The sequence below is a fragment of the Grampus griseus genome, assembly GCF_964374135.1.
Source record: "Grampus griseus genome assembly, chromosome: 20".
Lineage (NCBI taxonomy): Eukaryota > Metazoa > Chordata > Mammalia > Artiodactyla > Delphinidae > Grampus > Grampus griseus.
The window spans coordinates 55,886,515-55,906,044 of NC_139014.1; the positions used below are offsets into that span (position 1 = coordinate 55,886,515).

General features: G+C 44.1%; 1 protein-coding gene across 1 annotated transcript in view; it reads right to left on the reverse strand.

The window, feature by feature from the left end:
• The window catches only part of MYO1D (myosin ID), a 348,470-nt gene that overhangs the window by 327,996 nt on the left and 944 nt on the right, over positions 1 to 19,530 (reverse strand). The window lies entirely within an intron of this gene.

Consider the following 19,530-nt stretch of genomic DNA (forward strand, 5'->3'; position numbering starts at 1 on the left):
CGACTATGCCCAGCAGCCCAGAAGCCCCGCTCTAGCCTCCTCCCAATCACTGCTCCCTCTCCTCTCCCCAAACTCCCATTACCCTGCCTTCCAGCACCACAGATCAGTGTTGCTTGGGTTTGAATTTTATATTGATGAAGGTACAGCGTAGGGACTGTTTTGTGTCCAACTTCTTCTGCTCAGTGTTATGACTGTGAGATTCATTCGTGCTGACGCATGGAGCTGTTGTCCATTCCCTTCTGTTGTTATCTAGTTCCTCTAGTGTATGAACACCACAATTTATTTTTCCATCCCACTGCTGATGGAAACTTGTGTTCTTCCCAAGTGTGGGCTCTCACTCCGTCTTGCATTTTAACATCTAACATACAGGTCTAGCACTTTTTTTTTTTTTTTGCTCTTCATTTATTCAAAACAGTTTTTGTCAGCTATTGCAGATCAAAATAGTTCTTCAGATGCCCAATTAAATGGTGGTAAATGAGGCCACGACAGAGTAAACACCATGTGTTTCAAAACACATTCAGCCCTGAGAAGCGTGGCCTAGACTCCCCTGGATGAGGCTGAGGCCCATCCGAGGCCACGCTGGCCCAGGCCAGCTGGCCCGTGGTCTCGGCAGGACTGGCTTTCTTGGCCTGAGTGTATTCATTCTCATTCCCTCATTCTCCTTGGACACCTATTTTTTTTTTTAAGGAAGCTATTTCGGAACAAACAGCATTGAACTGAGCACTGAATTGAGCACAGACAGACAGCACTGCATTGAGCCACTTTAAACAGAATATTCCTTCGCTGCCCTTGTTGCAAATGTGCAGCAGATGCTCTTTGTGGATGATGTGCTTCGGAAATGGCGGGGACCAGGAAGCTACGGTCAGCAAGGCCGCCTTGCATGGGCGCACGGAGACTTTCGGCGTATGGGGGTGGGGGGAAGCAGGCAGTGTAGACAATGGGCATGGTGCCCCCATTCCCCTCCCCCCATCCTGCCCATCTCCTCAGCGGTCTCACCTTTTGCATCAGACCCTTCTCTTCTCTCAAACCTCTCTCTCTCTCTCTCTCTCTCTCTCTCTCTCTCCTGTCTCCTTCCCATCATCATTTACTCCTATTCAACTTTCCAGGCTTAAAGTAAGAGAAAAGCAAAACTCCATCCACCACCTCCTGTAGCTACGGCCCGCTCTCCTTCCCTTCAGAGAAAACTTCCTGAAAGCCTTCTCACCTTTCACGGTTGCTAGTTCCCTTCCCCTCCCCCTTCACCGTTCAACCCACTGTGACGGTTTTCCACCTGTGCCCGCAACTGAGGCCACTCTCATATTAAGGTCCCCAATGCCCTCCTTGGTGCTGGCTCTAATGGACGCTTCTCCACCTGCGTTTGCCCTGACTTCTAGGCAGTGCTCAGCTCTGCCAACCACACCCTCTCCTCTGGACTCCTGTGACATCACACTCTCCTGTTTACTTCCAACCTCCCTGGACGCTCCTCTGTAGGATCCTGTGAGGGGGTTCTTCTGACTGTCCCTCAAGCATAGATGCTCCTTAGGATTCAGTCCTTGGCCCTTTTCTCACACTTCATGCTCTTTTCCAATAATCTCATGGCATGTCCCATGGGCACCTCAATCTCAAACTGACAGGAGGTACTGAGAGACATTCTCCTTTTCCCAATACTCTTTCCAATATTCTACACACACAGTCAGCAACCCCAGTCTACATCACTGCCCTCTATTCCTTTCCCATGGGTAAGAAGCAGATGGGGTAGAGGAAGGGTTATGGGCTTTGAAGTCATGCTGATCTGGCTTCCGATTCAAACTGCCTCTTAAATCAGCTCTGTGACTTTCAGAGAGTCATTTCCTCTCTCTGAATACAATGTTTCACATTCATATAATGAGTGCAACACCTATCTTGTAGGACTGAATGCATTAACAGAGACATGAATGAATGAATTTCACAAATTAAAAAACCATCTAACTCAGTGGCTGATGTCCCCGTCATGAGTTTCCTCCCCATCTTCCCTTTTCTGGAAGCTAGTCCTGTCTCCCCGACTACACTGTATTTAAAGCAGGGCTCTCCTATAGGCACCCTCCAAACCTGTCAGACTGGTCCTCTCGTTGTCCCTGAACACACTGTGCCCCTTCACAGAGGCACCTCTGCATGGAATGCCCCCCTTCCACTCTTACTCCATGCATACCTAAGTCTTACTCACGCTCCAGCACCCAGCCCCATCTCACAGCTCTTTAAAGGCCTTCCTGAGCTCACAGAAACATCCCCCAGTCTGAACTGTAGAATATCGGTCCCACTGATCTGGTATTTATTATATACTACTGTATGGGGGTCAGATTCTTTTTTGTGTCAATGCCCTTTTTACCCAATGACATCATTAACGTTTCCTGTAGGGAGTCATACACAGTCCTTAGCATACAAAGTCTCTAGCTAAGAGTATTTCTGTTTTTTTTTTTTTTAATGTTTGAAAATTTTATTATTTATTTTTGGCTGCGTTGGGTCTTTGTTGCTGCGTGCGGGCTTTCTCTAGTTGCGGCGAGCGGGGGCTACTCTTCGACGCGGTGCGCGGGCTTCTCATTGCGGTGGCTTCTCTTGTTGCAGAGCACAGGCTGTAGGCGCGCGGGCTTCAGCAGTTGTGGCTCGCGGGCTCTAGAGCGCAGGCTCAGTAGTTGTGGCGCACGGGCTTAGCTGCTTCGCGGCATGTGCGACCTTCCTGCACCAGGTATCGAACCCATGTCCCCTGCATTGGCAGGCAGATTCTTATCCACTGTGCCACCAGGGAAGCCCTCTAGCAAAGAATTTTAAGTAACACCTGCTGATTGGTATGAGGTCAAGCTCCTTTGATTTGCAATAACTGAAGGCATAAACATCATTTAATAAATTCAACTATTACTTTAAAATATGTATATAAACACCCAGAATCTTAGCATCTGGGACCTCAGAGGCCACGTAGACCAGCCTTCCAGATGTACAACATCCCTTTGCAATGGCCTCAGCGGGTGAACTTCCAACTTCTGTTTCAATGAATCCCTACAGCCAGAGGCTCACTGTCGCCTTTGGGAACCCATTGGATGGCTAGGTAGCAGTTACTTTTTTTTTTTTAATCTCAAACGTGCAACCAAAAAAGTTGCAACTGCCTCTTTCTTCCTGAGCTACTTGAGGGCAATGCGCTGACCTGATGCCCTGCCACCCATTCATATGTGCTTCCCACGGTGACATTCTCCTGTGCAACCACAACACAATCATCAAAACCAGGAAATATGTGATACATTTACCAACAGCGAATTCTCAAACTCCATTCAAATTCCACCAAGTGTCTCAATAATGTCCTCGATAGCAAAAGAATCCAGTTCAGAATCTTGCTTTACCTTCAGTTGTTATATCATTCTAGAATAGTTCCTCAGTCTTTCCTTGATTTTTATGAATGTGACATTCTTAAAGATTACAGTTATTTGGTCCTTTGATTTGAATTTGCCAGATGTTTCCTCTGATTAGAGCCAGGTTATGCATCTTCAGCAAGAATGTCTCAGAAGATGCGATACTGTGTTCTCACTGCATCTGTGCCCGTAGTATGTGATCTGACTCGTCCCATTACTGATGCAGTCCCTTATGCTCACTTACTTAGGGGGTGTCTACCAGGCTTCTCTACTGCAACAATATTCTAGTTTTTCTTTGATATTAATTAATGAGTATTTTGCAGAGAGATACTAAGTGAGATACTAAGAACGAGATACTAAGATCTCATTCCTCAACAAATTTCAAGATATTAGCCGATTAGTTTATGTAAGTATGGACTCGTGGTTATCTTCTTTACATTGTCCATCATTCCTTGAGGACTTCTTTTGTTTCTAGCACAGCAAGATGCCCCAGGCTCTTCTTGCTTTTTGTTTTTTATTTGTTTGTTTTAAAACAGGAAGGGATACCATTCACCTCTTTATTTATAAAAATGGAATTATACCACCTATTTCATTAAACATATTGGGTTGGCCCAAAAGTTCGTTTGTTTTTTTTCCCATAAGATGGCTCCAGTAGCGCTTAGTCGTCTAACTTCATTTGAAACAATTTTTTTAGACTGTATTGTGACAGCTGTCATATCAGCGTGCAGTTAAAAAAAAACTTATCAAAACTGGTGAATTTTTGTGTAGCCATTTTAATACTGAAGATGGAAGAAAAAAGCAACATTTTTGGCATATTATGCTTTACTATTTCAAGAAAGGTAAAAATGTAACTGAAACACAAAAAAAGATTTGTGCAGTGTATGGAGAAGGTGCTGTGACTGGTCCAACGTGTCAAAAGTGGTTTGTGAGGTTTCATGCTGGAGATTTCTCGCTGGACGATGCTCCAGTCGGGTAGACCAGCTGAAGTTGACAGTGATCAAATCGAGGCATTAATTGCGAACAATCAACGTTATACCATGCGGGAGACAGCCGACATACTCAGAATATCCAAACCAAGCACTGAAAATCATTTGCACCAGTTATGTTAATCGCTTCGATGTTTCGGTTCCACGTAAGTTAAGCAAAGAAAACCTTCTTGACTGTATTTCCGCATGCAATTCTCTACTGAAACGTAACGAACCCGTTCCATTTTTAAAACAAATTGTGATGGGCAATGAAAAGTGGATACTGTACCACAATGTGGAACAGAAGAGATCAGGGGGCAAGCGAAATGAACCACCCCTAACCACACCAAAGGCCAGTCTTCATCCAAAGAAGGTGATGTTGTGTATATGGTGGGATTGGAACAGAGTCCTCTGTTATGAGCTCCTCCTGGAAAACCAAACGATTAATTCCAACAAGCAGTGCTCCCAATTAGACCAACTGAAAGCAGGACTCCACGAAAAGTGTCTGGAATTAGTCAACAGAAGACGCATAATCTTCCAACAGGATAATGCAAGACTGCATGTTTATTTGATGACCAGGTAAAAACGGCTACAGTTTGGCTGGGAAGTTCTGATTCATCTGTCATATTCACCAGACACTGCATCTTAGGATTTCCATTTATTTAGGCCTTTACAAAATTCTCTTAATGGAAAAAATTTCAATTCCCTGGAAGACTGTAAAAGCTACCTGGAACAGTTCTTTGCTTAAAAAGATAAAAAGTTTTGGGAAGATGGAATTATGAAGTTGCCCGAAAAATGGCAGAAGGTAGTGGAACAGAATGGTGACTGCATTGTTCAATAAAGTTCTTGGTGAAAGTGAAAAATGTGTCTTTTATTTTTACTTAAAAACTGAAGGCACTTTTTGGCCAACCCAATATCACATATCGTGGCATATGTTCAGGCCAATACATACACAGCCTTTTTCTTTTAGTTTGGTCTATAATATTGCAGACCGCGGATGGGCAGACGCTCCTGTGCTCAGGATGCTTCCAGATCTCAGCCTATGTACCTCTTCACCTGGCTGTTCACCTATATCCTTTATAATCAGCTGGTAAACATAAGCAAACGTTTCCCTGGGTTCTGTGAGCCACTCTAGCAAATTAAATCAAATCTGAGGAAGGGGTCGCGGGAACCTCCAATTTACAGTTGGTTGGTCCGAAGCACAAGTGACAGCCTGGACTTACTGTCTGAAGTGGCGGCAGTCTTGTGGGACTGAGCCCTTAGCCTGTAGGATCTGTAGATAATACCTGAACTGTGCACATTAAATTTGTTAGACACCCAGTTGGTGTCCACTGAGAAGTGGAGAACTGCTTGGTGATGCTGGAAAACACACCAAAGTTATCACATCCTCTGTCTTATTCCTTCAGTCATTTTATTTTACTTTTTAATTAATTTTTATTGGAGTTTGGTTGATTTACAATGCTGTGTTAGTTTCTGCTGTACAGCAAAGTTAATCAGTTATACATACATATATCACTCTTTTTAAGATTCTTTTCCCATATAGGTCATTACAGAATATTGAGTAGAGTTCCCTGTGCTATACAATAGGTTCTTATTAGTTATCTATTTTATATATAGTAGTTTATATATGTCAATCCCAATCTCCTAATTTATCTCCCCCTTCCCCCTTGGTGACCATAAGTTTGTTTTCTACGTCTGTGACACTATTTCTGTTTTGTAAATAAGTTCATTTGTACCATATTTTTTAGATTCCACATATAAGCGATATCATATGATATTTGTCCTTCTCCCTCTGACTTACTTTACTCAGTATGACAATCTCTAGGTCCATCCATATCACTGCAAATGGCATTACTTCGTTCTTTTTTATGGCTAAGTAATATTCCATTGTATATATGTACCACATCTTCTTTTCCATTCATCTTATCAATGGACATTTAGGTGGCTTCCATGGCTCCTTCAGTCATTTAAAAATGACATAGTTTCATAATGACATAGTTTCATGTACCCTCAACACACTGAGCATTCTTTTCTGAATTAACATCATTCTGTCTACACAGCTTATAAAAGTGTACAGAGTAGGCACTCTTGGTTGCCTATTCAATATCCTATTCTCCCCTAAAATCCATTCCTCCCTAAAAGAAGCTGATTTTGTTCCAGTATCTACTCCCTTCCACGTAACTGTGTGCATTCTAAATCAATCATGATAACCGCATTCCTCAGAACCAGTGATGGGTTTAGTAATTTGCATGTGAGCAAATGTGGACCAATGAAACACAAGGAAGTCTTCCAGGGACTTCCTAAATAAGAAGCAAAGAAAAGCAGATGGTTCCCTCTTCTTCCTTTGGAGGGTACTGTGTCTGGATGAGATGCACAGAACGGCTGTCACTATCCTCAGCCAGTGTGACGGCGAAACCAGCCCTAGAAGGACAAAACTGAGATAATCACAGACTAGTGGAGCCAGAGCCCTTAAGGACTCTGGCCAGAGCCTCTCTTATCACTGACCTCTGGTTGTGTGAGATAATGCGCTTCCTTTTTGTGTAAGCCAGTTTGGTCAGGTTTTCTTTTCACTGCAGCCAACGGCATTTTAACTGATAAAGCAGTGAGAACTACACACCCCTCCAGCGCAGGTGGGATGAGCCAGGGTAGAACTTCCAAGTCCCCTTTTTTCTTGATAGAGCCCAGGTGGATGTCGACACATAACACAGGCTCCTAAAACCCTCATCTTTGGCTCCTAAAATGTTATTTTGTATTTGTACTGTTGCCCTTCAGTAAGAGAACTAGAGATTTACCTCATATCTACATTGTTAGCTTCTTCGTAGTTTCAACCTGCTCAGATCTTTTCAAGTAAGTTTGTTTTAAGGGGGGGGCGGGAAGGGGGGATGAAAAAGGAAGTTAAAGAATTGCTACTTGATTGCAAAGCAATCCAGGGTAAGGAAGACAGAAGCCAAAGAACAAATACAGAGCTAGGACACCAGAGATTTTTGCTCCAGTTATAACTGTGCCACTAGACTACTGAAGAATCCTGGGGGAAAAAATCACATAATTTCTGTGTTGCTAACTTCATGTATCTGTACATCAGGGAGATAACCTCCAGGTTCCCTTCCGGCATTAAAGTTCTACAACTCAGAGATTTCATCAGGGAATTCATGGCTCAGAATCCTTCTTCTATTGCTTGAAGCATAAAATCAGAAAAAGGCAGCTCCCCAAAATCAGCTGTAGCCTATTAGTCATGAATTGAGATTGACTTCAAATCAACAGAACACTGTTTTGGGGCTGACTCTTCCAAGAAACAGCTCTGTTATACGACAGATCAAGACGGAACTGTATGTGTGTTTACTATCGCTGAACGACAAGGGTAGAAAGCAACTGCCAACTCCTCACTCCACTCACCAAGTTGACGAAAACAAACATTCAGAACAGCCACCAGACCTGGGGAGTTTGGGCAGCTGAACCCAGACACTTAAAAGCACGCTATCAACCTGAAGCGACTGCAAGATGTGGAAAGCCCTTCAATGCTTCCCAGCGCACTTAAGTCTCAGCCCTTCGTGCCCAAGGCCCTTTGCAAAGTGTGGTCTTGACTAATGCTCCATCAGTAGCTCCCTCTCTAGTGACTCATTCTGCCTGGCCTCAACCACCCTTCCCTATCTGATTTCCCTTCCCCACACCTGCCTCCACGCCCCCCCCCCCCACACACACACAGATTCCTCGACCTTCTGATCTCGCTTAAAGTCAACTTCCTCATAAAACACCTTCTCTGTGGCCGTGAACACACACCACTGCCACTTCCCCTGGGAGGGAACCCTGCTCATTCCTTCCTAGCACTTATTACTACCTGTAATTATTCTTTTGTTGTTTACCAGTTTTGTATGTCTCCCCATACATGTCTCCCTCAGCTCTATGGGAGAAGAAACCATGTCTGTCTGGGTTGCCCCTGCAGACCCAGAAAAGAATGAGGACGTTGTGGCTGCCATCATACTTTCAAGGACAACTTAAGGACACGAAAAGAATGCTGAGGACACTACATCATTATATCAGAAAACTGTTTACAAAAGTGTATCTTGTTTAAGCAGGGAGATTCCAAATTTTTAAATATATACATTTATATATGTACAAAATATTATAAGGAAACGTATCAAGGTATTAATAAGGATGGTATGATTACACTTGGTTTTTTTTTTGGTATGGGAAATCTGGTGACGGAAAAGTAATATACGGTATGCTAAAAGCAGACAACCATAACCACAGGGTGAAGGAAAAGGTGTTGTAAGGATGAAGAGTAAAATGGGACTCTCGGGACTTCCCTGTCGGTCCCGGGGTTAAGACTCTGTGTTTCCACTGCAGGGTGCACAAGTTCGATCCCTGGTCGGAGAACTAAGATCCCATGTGCGATGCAGCGTGGCCAAAAAAAAAGGGTGACTATCAAATAATTAAATTGATTTAGTAACCACAACAGAACTAAGAACACTGATTATCTGGGTAAGTCATGATACATTTGTTACTATACCGGTCAGTTCACATCCCATATAGCTTCAACAGAACACAGCTATGGATGACAAACCAGTAGCCTAGGATTGTGGTCCCTAACCCGGCTGCACAGGAGAATCACTGGGCATTCGTGAGGCTTAATAAATCAGAGTCTCTGGGAAGTAGAGCCCTGGGAATCTGGATATTTTAAGAGCTGGGTGATTCTGATACAAAGCCAAATTGGAGAACCAGCAGCCGAGGATAAATGAAGTTAAAGAACAGGTTTCTTTTCAGTTACGGTTTCAGATAAACCAGGAACCTAGGAGGCAGAGATGCAAATGGTAACAGATTCTGCCAACAGCTGCCGCCTCCCACGAATCAACAAGCAATCATAAAGTGCATGCAGTGTGGAAAAACCCATGCAGCGTGCGCTGGTTTGTTCAACCACACAAATAATTCAAATACCAAGGGCAGGAGTAAGTTGTGGACTAGCACTTTGCCTACGACTCGGAACTCAGCCTTGGCTTCACACACCAAAGCAATCAAAAGATACTTCTGAGCAGGGACGTCTCAAAATTCAAGCCCCAGAATTGAAACAGCCAGGGCAACCCCTCAGTCTTCGTCAGAACTCATTAACTCCTCTCTATTCCCTTCCATGAGACAGTCCCAGAGCAGATCACATTTGTAGATTAAGAGCGGGCAGAGAATCCACAGGGAGGCACACTAAGAGAAACCATAGAAATGTAACCATATACTCTCAAATGTTACATCGTTCACATCAGTTTGGTGTGGAACAAAACATCACACATGTCTCAATAAACCCCGGAGGTGTGAAAACAATTGTTCATAACTATGACTATCATGATCTAGGTCCTTTAGGAAAAAAGTTCAATTACATTCCTTACATTCTGTTTAAGGAAGCAAGCGTGAGGCAGCATTAGCATTTGAGTGTCCTTGATATGTTTACAACTATAAACAACCCATCTATGCTCTCATTTTATGAAATAACCTCGTAACGTAGGGATCAGTCCCATTTTAAAACCAGGCAGTAGAGGCTCAGAGAACTGAAGTACATCGTTTACGTCACAGAGTACATATAGTAGAGCCATGCTTAAGTTCGGATAACTGAAATACTTCCTTTGCTCATTATAGCATGCCGCACTGCCACTTTTAAAATCATTTTGGTTAGATATTTCTAATTTTGTGTGTGTGTGTGTGTGTGGTTGCAAGACTAAAAGCCATCTGGAAAACAAGCACCTAGAACAGTGGTTTTCAAACTGGTTTTTCAATGTGATAGCATTTCTTCTCAAACAAAAAATTCCTTGGTCATAGATATAGAGAACAAATTAGTGGTTAGGGAAAAGGGGAAGGGCATGATAGTGGTAGGGATTAAGAGATACCAACCACTCTGTATAAAGTAAATCAGCAACAAGGATATATTGTACAGCACAGGGAAATATAGCCATTATTTTGTAATAACTTTAAGTGGAGTATAATCTATAAAAATATTGAATCACTATGTGGTATACCTGAAACTAGTATAATATTGTAAATCAACTATACTTCATTGAAAAAATAAATTAAAAATAAAAATAAATTAGCTCATCAAGAAAAAAATTCCTTGGAACCCCAATATGTAGAGGCAGAGCTGCTCTGTTGAAAGGAGAGGGGCCGAAGCCCTGCTCCACTCCTACCTGGCCTCCAAGACGGCTTCTCATGGCCCAGGACACCACAGAATGCAGACTGAAAGAGCACCAATCATGTGATCTGAGTCACTGGATTTGCTGTATGAAAGAGTGTCCCTTTAGAGACATTCAACAAATGATACCAAGTTATATAAAGGCCTCCCGATGCTGGTAACAATGTAACCTACTCGCTAAGGTAAGCAACAACACGAGATTACAGAACCACTCAAGTAGGTTCCCCCCTTGTTGTATGCATGACGAGCTCCACCTGTCTGAGTTCTACACGTCTTTGAAAAGAAAAAAGATGTCTATCGTTTCACAAGGATCCCAAATATATTTTAGTGCTTTTTTCCTCCCCCAAGAGTAATGGTAGCTTTATTTTCCTATCTCCCCAAAGACTAGAGTTACAACAGAAAAATCAGATTATTTAAATATACAAAATACAGTACATAAAACCCCGAAAATACATAGTTCAGGCAGGAATCAAAGATGTGGAAATATTATGCATTCATTTACTCGTTCACTGATAGAAGGGAAAACATTTTGTTCTTAATGCCTGGAAAGAAGCCTTCAGCGATAAAGAAGATAAAGTTGCCCTCGGGACTTAGAGACTACAGGTAGGACACACATATGAGTCGACAGCACGGGGTGAATGCAATAAAAAAAAAAAAAACTCCTCATAGTGGTACTTCCTGACATCTGAACTACTCTAGAGATGTTCTTTTGAGGATTTTTTTAAAAAGGTTTTCTTCTTAATTACAAGTAACATAGGCTAGGATGGCAGAATCAGGCTAAATAACTCAGCCTCATGATCAAAGGCTATTATAATAAATTTTAAATGACTGAGATGTCCATGAAAGCCCAAACTGAAACATAACCGATTTTAGGGTGATCCAAAGTAAGTGTAAGGTTTTTTTTTTTAAATGGAGTTGGACTTTTTAATTTTAATTGACTATGAAATTTTTCTCGACTTTATACTGGACACTAAGCAGCGGTTTGAGACAAAGCCCTTCGGGATCGCCCTGACCCGGCTACGGACGATCCTCTATTGTACAAGTTACTCAAAGCAGACTTTGTGATCAGAGGGGAAAAAATTGTTTGAATTGCTCTTGGTGTTTGCTTCATTGTTTTAGATGAAGCCATTTTTTGACTAATTCATTGGCTTCTAGCGCTTACGGGACCCTGGTGTATGTAAGCGGTAATTTTTTCCCCCAAGTCTTAGTAATATGACTGTGGGTCATAAATGGAGAGGAGGAATGAAAGCAAAGTTGGGTTTGTCTCTTGATGCATTTCCCCATCTATTCCAGAAGTTTTTGTTTTGTTTTAACAGAACCTTGAATTGGCCTGTGTACTTTTTGGAAAAAAGCTATGTTCAGCACTAAACAATCTTTTTATTAAAGCAAAATAGCTTTACTAGAATTAATGCTTTAATCTCACTAAAGCGAAATCCATTTCCATACTGTGTGCACCAAGGGGCAGAAACGTGGGGAGAATGAAGACTGTCTCACTGAGACATAAAGTAGCTGCTCCCCCATGAGCTTCTGTGTCTGGAATGCAAACTGGGGTATCCTCAGGGGTGAGGCTGAGACAAGGAGGAGACGGGAAGGTGGGCAAAGTATCAAAAAGGAACCAGCTGAGGCTCTCAAATCCCTTCTCCATCAATTAAAGTCACTTATCAGAAACCCTTACTCTAAAATGGCCTACTTTCCAACAGTGCACCATTCTATTTCACCAAGAAATGTTGAAAGCCATGATTAGAGTCACAGGCTGGCTCACATATGTCTCTAACCCACAATGGAAAGACCATAGTATTCACCACGCAGTCTGGGTGCTGAGTCTTAAAAGTTCTGTAATTAGGCATAAAATAAAGGAAGAAAAAAATTTTTTTTCCATTTCCTCTTCTAGGCCCAAAGATAAGCCACAGACTAATTTTTTAATTGAGCCAAGTTTTTCTCTGGCGCCCTCCCTCTCTGTCCTCAGAGCAAGAATAAACTGGGCTCATACTATCTTTGGCCCATCCTTCCCGCCAGAGTTCAGTTCTCCATCCCGGGTCTGCAGTGACAGGCTGCAAAATTATTACTCAGAAATGAAATTCTCAGTCCCTCCTTCTAACTGACCTCATCAAAGCATGAGACAGAAAGGACCCAGCAAATTTACCCTCATGTGCCTGGGCTGCATTAGAAGTATTTGACTTTGGAAGAGGATTCTTATCAGTCTGACTCAGTCTCTAGTTGGGAGAATTTGGGGGTAGCATAAGACAGGAATGAAGAAAGTGCCAACAATGCGGGGGGTGGGGGTAGTGGCGGATATTTTCGAGCAGTGGAAGCTGGTGGGCAGCATGGCCAGCCCACTGGCGCTGAAAGTGGATGGCGAGAAAGCAAAGGGCTAGGACATCAGGGCCCAGGGGAAAGGGGTGTCTCCCGATGAGAAACTCTCTCTCCTTCCAACAAGGGTCTGCTCACATCCTGCCTCTTCCACAGAGCACTGTCTACCTACTCCCAATCCCATTTTCTCTTTTTCTGAATTCCCTGAGAACTCTAGTACATAACATATATACAACTCTTAATTACATTGCCATCAGTTCTGTTTTTAAAAAATCTGCTTCACTGGTTCCTTCTCTCTAGGAAGCCCTAAAAATAATTGATTGTCTGCAATATTCATTTCGGTTCAATCATATTCTACCTGAGCTTGATCTATTTATTAAGGTTATCTTTTACTCCCAATTAAGCTATCCCACAAAGAATGACTTTTTATAAAGTAACCCCCACCAAGGTGCCCAGCACAGTGATGAGCACACAGCAAGAATTCAAGTAGCTGCTAGCTTTAAAGCCAGGAGATTATATTAAAAAGACATAAGGTCTATAGTTAAATAAGGAAATGTTAGAGGGTTTTTTTTTTAAAGACTATATTTAAAGTTAATCACCCATCTATAGTGCCTGGAGATCTCAGGCACCAATGCCACCAATCTTCATGAAATCAGAGAACACCCTGGAGGGAACAGGGTTATGAGTGTGACAGTCACGGAGACAGTTGGGACCAACAAGGGCACTTGATCCACAGGGCTGCACTGAGAGGGGATGGAGAGGAGAGACAGAGGACCGTCTGCTGAGCATCTACTATGCTATGCTATGGGTACCACGCTAGGTGTTTTACAGGTGGTAGAGTTTAATCTTTGCAGTAACACTTCATCTTTACAGATGAAGAAACCAAGACTCAGGGAGGCTAAGCAACTTGTCTAAGCCCACGTGGGTGGTAGTGGTGGACAGAGACAGGATTAAGGTCCAGATCTATTTATCTCCAATGTTTTTGCTTTCTCCACTAGGTAACCCCAACCCCTTCTAGAACACTTTTCATTCTTGCCCCCCAAATAAAGCCAAAACGATTGATTCTGTCTTTGTGAGGAAGGAAGAGGTGAGATTAGCAAGCCCTTCAGGGTCAGGGCAGGGAGGTGAGGCCATTTGGGAAGGATTCAGAAACAGAGTTAACATTAGTTGGGAGGGAATTATGTACCAAGCACCGACCAGGCACTTTTTACACTTCATGTGATTTCATCCCAATAACCCTAAGAGGCGACCATTTTACATATATAAGGAAACTGAGGCTTAGGTGAGTTAACGTACCCTAAGGTACAAAGCTAAAAAGAGTGAAAGTGAAGCTGGGATTTGACCTTGGCCAGTCAGGACTCGAAGCCTGTGCTCTTTTCACTGCTTTCCGATGCAAGCATGTGCTCCCCTTTCTTCTTCCCATAAATGACAAAAACTAAAGTTGGGGAGACACCGCCTACTAAGAGATCTGCCTAGTTATTACATAGCCGGTAAACTGAAGAGAGCCTCCAACCGAGAGGAAAGAAAACCGTTATCTCAACCAAGGAACTGAACAGACAAAAAGAGAGAGGCTTGCAATGTGTATTTAAAACTGCTGTTACCCTCTGAACCCATTCCTGCGTCTAATTGACGTTCTGATAGGCCATGTCAGCGAGGCTCATCCCCAGTGGGGCTGGAGCCACTGTTCACAGCAGATCCCACTAGATAGGCTTGGCAGTGCCACATGACCCAATCCAGTCCCAACAGCAACACAGCAAGGGACGCCAGAGAGTTATCATAAAATGAGGCCGGTCCTTGAGATCCAGTCCTTTTTGCTGAGGTGGCTCAGACTTAGGTGAAAATGTCAGCAAACGGCTCTCCACATTAGGATAATTCACGACACTGACAGCTTGCGCGAGTCATTAAACACACACACTTCTATCTATACCAGATCCACCACTTTCGTCTCCAAGTTGAGCAAAAAGTCAAAGCTGCTCTCTTTAAGGAAGAAGAAGAACCCTTCAGAACCTGTGATGAAACACACCAGTAGCAGCTTCTGAGCGCTTGATTCCACCCACATCTGGCTCTGTTTGGGAGCTAAATTCAGAAGTCTCCAGGGTCAACAAATGACCCCGAATAAAAATAGTCTTGGAAATCTGTCACGGAGCAGGAAAGGAAACAAGACGGCTGGGCGATTCACTCCAAATGGCAGCTCTGAAACCCCAACTCTCATTTTTTTGTCCCAATACGAAGCCAATGTGCAAAACAGGCCCAGAGCAAACTGTCCTTTTCCGAAGGCCTCTAAAAGTGGTTGCCAAAGAATTTCACATGCAAGCCAAAAAGATTTAGTGTGCCATTCACCTCTCCTATGAATCGAACTACAGCTCCTTTGAAGGAGAGCTCTGAACCAATCACAGATTGACACGTGCTTGAGGACCACCAGGGTACCTAAGGCTCTGCCCCAGGAAGCAAGAGGGACCCTCTGTCCTAATTTTCCAAGTGATCAAAGAGCTGCAGAAAGAGTACAGAGGTTGTGTGGCGAGTGAGAGAGCGAGGGCGAGCGAGCGCCTGTTCACTGCTTTTCTACGAATTCTGCAGCTCATTGCTCCTGCCCGCCCCCCACACACACTGAAGTTGTATTAAATTAAGTACAATATTTTGAGATGATTGTATGCTTTTTTTAAGTTAAGAATTCCATGGGCTGAAGAACAATCAGCCAACATTTGACGGCTTAGTTCACTCATTTTATTTTTTTATTCTAATTTTTTTAGTTTTTGGCCACGCCGCGTGCCTTGTGGGATCTTAGTTCCCTGACCAGGGATTGAACCCAGGCCCGCGGCAGTGAAATCGTGGAGTCCTAACCACTGGACCACCAGGGGAGTCCCAGTTCATTCATTTTAAAATGTATTGAACACACAGCTGCCCAATTCTGGAGCATGATAGAAAATGCAGAAGGGCTAGCGGTGGGTTGCTTCACAGCCACTCACTTGTGCTTGCCCTTCCAAAGCCGTGTATCTAATCTGACATTCATAACTTATACTCTTTTTCTCAGAGGTGGTTCCCCCCTCCCCAACTGTAATGAATTTCAAAGGACCACACAACCTGGATCCACTTCTGGACAGGCTCTCTGGCTTTGGGGAATCTCACAATTTGGTGGGAATGCAGACACGCAGAGAAAACAACATAGCATGATAAATCCTAACAGTTATGATCAAGTGCCCATATATCTTGGGAGCACAGGTGAAGGTATGGTTAACCCTTGCCTTGGAGGTTTGGGAAAGACTTTTCAGAACTGGTCTCGCAGGACAAGGAAGAGTCTGACAGGCAGGGATGAGGGTAGAGAGTAGGGGGAGGACATTCCAGGGCATTCCAGGGAGTGAGAACAGCCGAGGCCAGTGGTTCTCAACTGGGGACAATTTTGCCCCCTCCCCCAGGGGACATTTGGCAACATCTGGAAATATTTTTGGTTGTCATATGGGAGGGGAGTGGTGCTCCTGGCATCTGATGGGTAGAGGCCAGGGATGCTGCTAAACATCTGACAACACACAGGGCAGCCCCCCCCCCCGCCCCCCAGCAAAGCATGACCCAGCCCCACTGTCAACAGCACCAAGATTGAGGAAAGCCTGGTCTAAGCAAAGGTACAAAAGGAACATTGTGTTAGGTTAAAGGTGAGAAGTTGCCTGGAGCTTCGGTAAACACAGTGCTTCAAATCACTGCTTTTATGGAAGAGAAAAACCGGTAAGAAAAGAGGACAAATTAAATTTCCAAAGAACCAAGACACCAGGCTGAGCAGATGCCTTATTCTCAAAACAGGAACCACCACCAACAAAATTAGAAACTGGAAGCCTAAAGTGGGTTTCCTCGACCTGTGACATGAAAAGCACATGTCTCAGGCCACTGTCCTCAGGAAGAGCAGCCCGCATTCCTCCTTCCTCGAGGATGGCTAAGTGGCGAGTAAGGGCACAGTGAGGACCAGATGTTCCGCGTGGCTGCACCAGGCAGATCTCTCACTGCGAGCCAGGGTGCAGCAGAGCTGATGTGAATTTTGTTAGAACTCAAGTCCAGGAATGACCCAAGGCACGAGAAAAGGAACCAAAGGCTCTAAAAGGGAAGCGGCTAGGAAGAAAGCAGACCGTGGTGGGGATGCCGAGGTCGGGCCTTCAAGTGGCCATGCGGGGGTTTGGCGGGAACCAGGCCTGACCGCGAAGGCTGGAGGTGCTTGTGCAGGCGTCTGACTCCTGGATCGGACGCTTGGAAGTGGAGTGCGGAGCTTACCACCATCACCAAAACCACCGACACCTGTGCCTCCACCGAAAGGAAAAGCAAATAAATAGAACAAATCTCCCTTAGCAAGAGGCTCCTGGGGGGAGGGAAGGCGGCCCTCAAGACACCAGCAGGTTCTGGTATGAGCGTAAAATACAAACTGAAACTCCTTCCCAGATATGCTAACTCACACTCACCCGCATCATTGAGTCTTGCCTCATCCAGACCCTCAGGCACAGACACATGCCTACATCAATTTTTAAAAATAATAACAGTAAGGGGAAAGTGACATTGATTGTAGCAGATGTCTAAAAATAAAGCTTTTACCCAAGAGAGGAAAAGAAAGCCAGACTAGTAGCAAAATAAGAAGATAATTCTAAATGGAAAATGACACAAAAGCTTAAAAAAAAAAGTAACCGAAACATTCCTTTTTTTCTCTCTCTATAAAAAATGTCACAGTGGGTGCTACTGTAGGGAAAATTAAAATTCGGTTTGGATGACACAGACCCCTGAAACTGTAGCTATAAATGCCTAAATGCATGTCACAGACCATAAATGAAGGAAAGAGCCAGATAGACAGCAGGGGACAGGACATTCCAGACGGGAGTGAGAGGAGAAGCCGCAGCTTGGGGAAGGCAGGAATGATGGAGCACGTGCGCACACACCCACTGTGAGATGAAATACACTCAAATTTCGCCTCTATACAACCATAAATATACACCCCGTATGGACCAACCACCCATATTCCGGGAGATGAAAACATTACATGACATAGTAGCACCTGGATCTACAGCGGGTTTGTGGTCACCTTCTGCAGAGGGACACAGATATCCAAGGGTCCACACGAGCCTTACAGGAAGGCTCATACAGCTAAAACACTGGAACAGTCTGGAGGAACAACAGGCTGATGGGAAATTCCAACTATCAGAGAGCGGCCTGCTTTCCACCTGGGTCATCAGGATTTACAGCTGGGGAGGAGGCAAGGGCACTGCTACCCTTTACGGCTCCTGGGAACCAACCCCTCCCAACTTATAAATAAACCATGAACAATCACTGAACCCGTGCGCTGAGACTTGCAGCCAGTTCGCAGAGTGGTCGAGTACACACGCAGGTGAGACACATACAACATCCGAATCTTGATGGACCTGGTGATTGGGAATAAAGGTAGACCTAGAAACCTGGGCATTAGCCAAGCGTCATACTGATGAGAGCCGGCGATTCCTTCCACAACTCCCCAACACCCACTCCTTCCCCTCCGGACAACTTATTCACGAACACCCAGAGTCAGCTTTTAAGCTCCACTCCTCTGCTTGGCCACTTTATCCACCTGGAACGTTCTCCACCTACACAGATCCTACCCATCCTCTGCAACTCCTCTCAACCCCTCCTCTCCTCTAGATGGTGTTTCTGAGCCACCCTAAGGCATCTCTCCCTCTGCTAAACTTCCGGAACAATTAGGTTGTACAATTACTTGGCAAAGAATCATCTAAGCTCTACAAAGCTTAACTTTTCTGTTGTTTTCCTGACCTATTATTTAAGTGGATAAAAATTTTCACCTTGCTCCCTGTCTTCATAAACATGCCATGTCTTTGAGAGGTAAGGACACATCTGATGGTTCTTTGGACCCTCCCACCTTACCTCCTAAAGTACCCTGCATAATGCAGAATTAAATTGCAAAATTCTCTCCTGTGCAAAGTTCTCTTCTGAGCTAAGTTAGGCTCACATTAATAATCTTTCTTAAGAGTCAAGCCTCACAAGACTTTGCAACCAATGATATGTGAAAGCAAAAAAAGAATGTAAGGGCAGAAAAATCTTGGAGATCATTATTTTACAAATTAGGAAACTCAGACTCAAGGACTGGCTCAAAGTCGTTTGTGGTAGGTGGGTGTAGAACTCCGGTCTGTGCCTCTGCTCCTTACTCTGGGACATAATGAAGCCTGGCTAAGAGCAGATGCAGACTATGGGGACTGCAATTTTGAAGATTAAAGAAGTTTTTAAAATTCTTAAAGTTAACAGGGCAGGGCTTCCCTGGTGGCGCAGTGGTTGAGAGTCCGCCTGCCGATGCAGGGGACACGGGTTCGTGCCCCGGTCCGGGAGGATCCCACATGCCGCGGAGCGGCTGGGCCCGTGAGCCATGGCCGCTGAGCCTGCGCCTCCGGAGCCTGTGCTCCGCAACGGGAGAGGCCACAACAATGAGAGGCCCGCGTAAAAAAAAAAAGAAAAGTTAACAGGGGAATTCATACTGAGAAGTGGGATTAGTTAGGCACCCAAACCGAGGTTAAGATTTTCACTTTTAAATTTATGGAGCGATATTTAAAACCTACAAGAAATGGAGTCAGAACTTCCAGGAAACACCTCCCCCCCCAACTCAGTTATTTTGAAACTCCGTTTACTGTAATGTTTTCTTTAAAAAAAACTCAAACTACTTTAAAGCTCTGCTTACATATTACTCTATCAGGAGTGAAATAACCCCATGTAGAAGCCTTTCTAA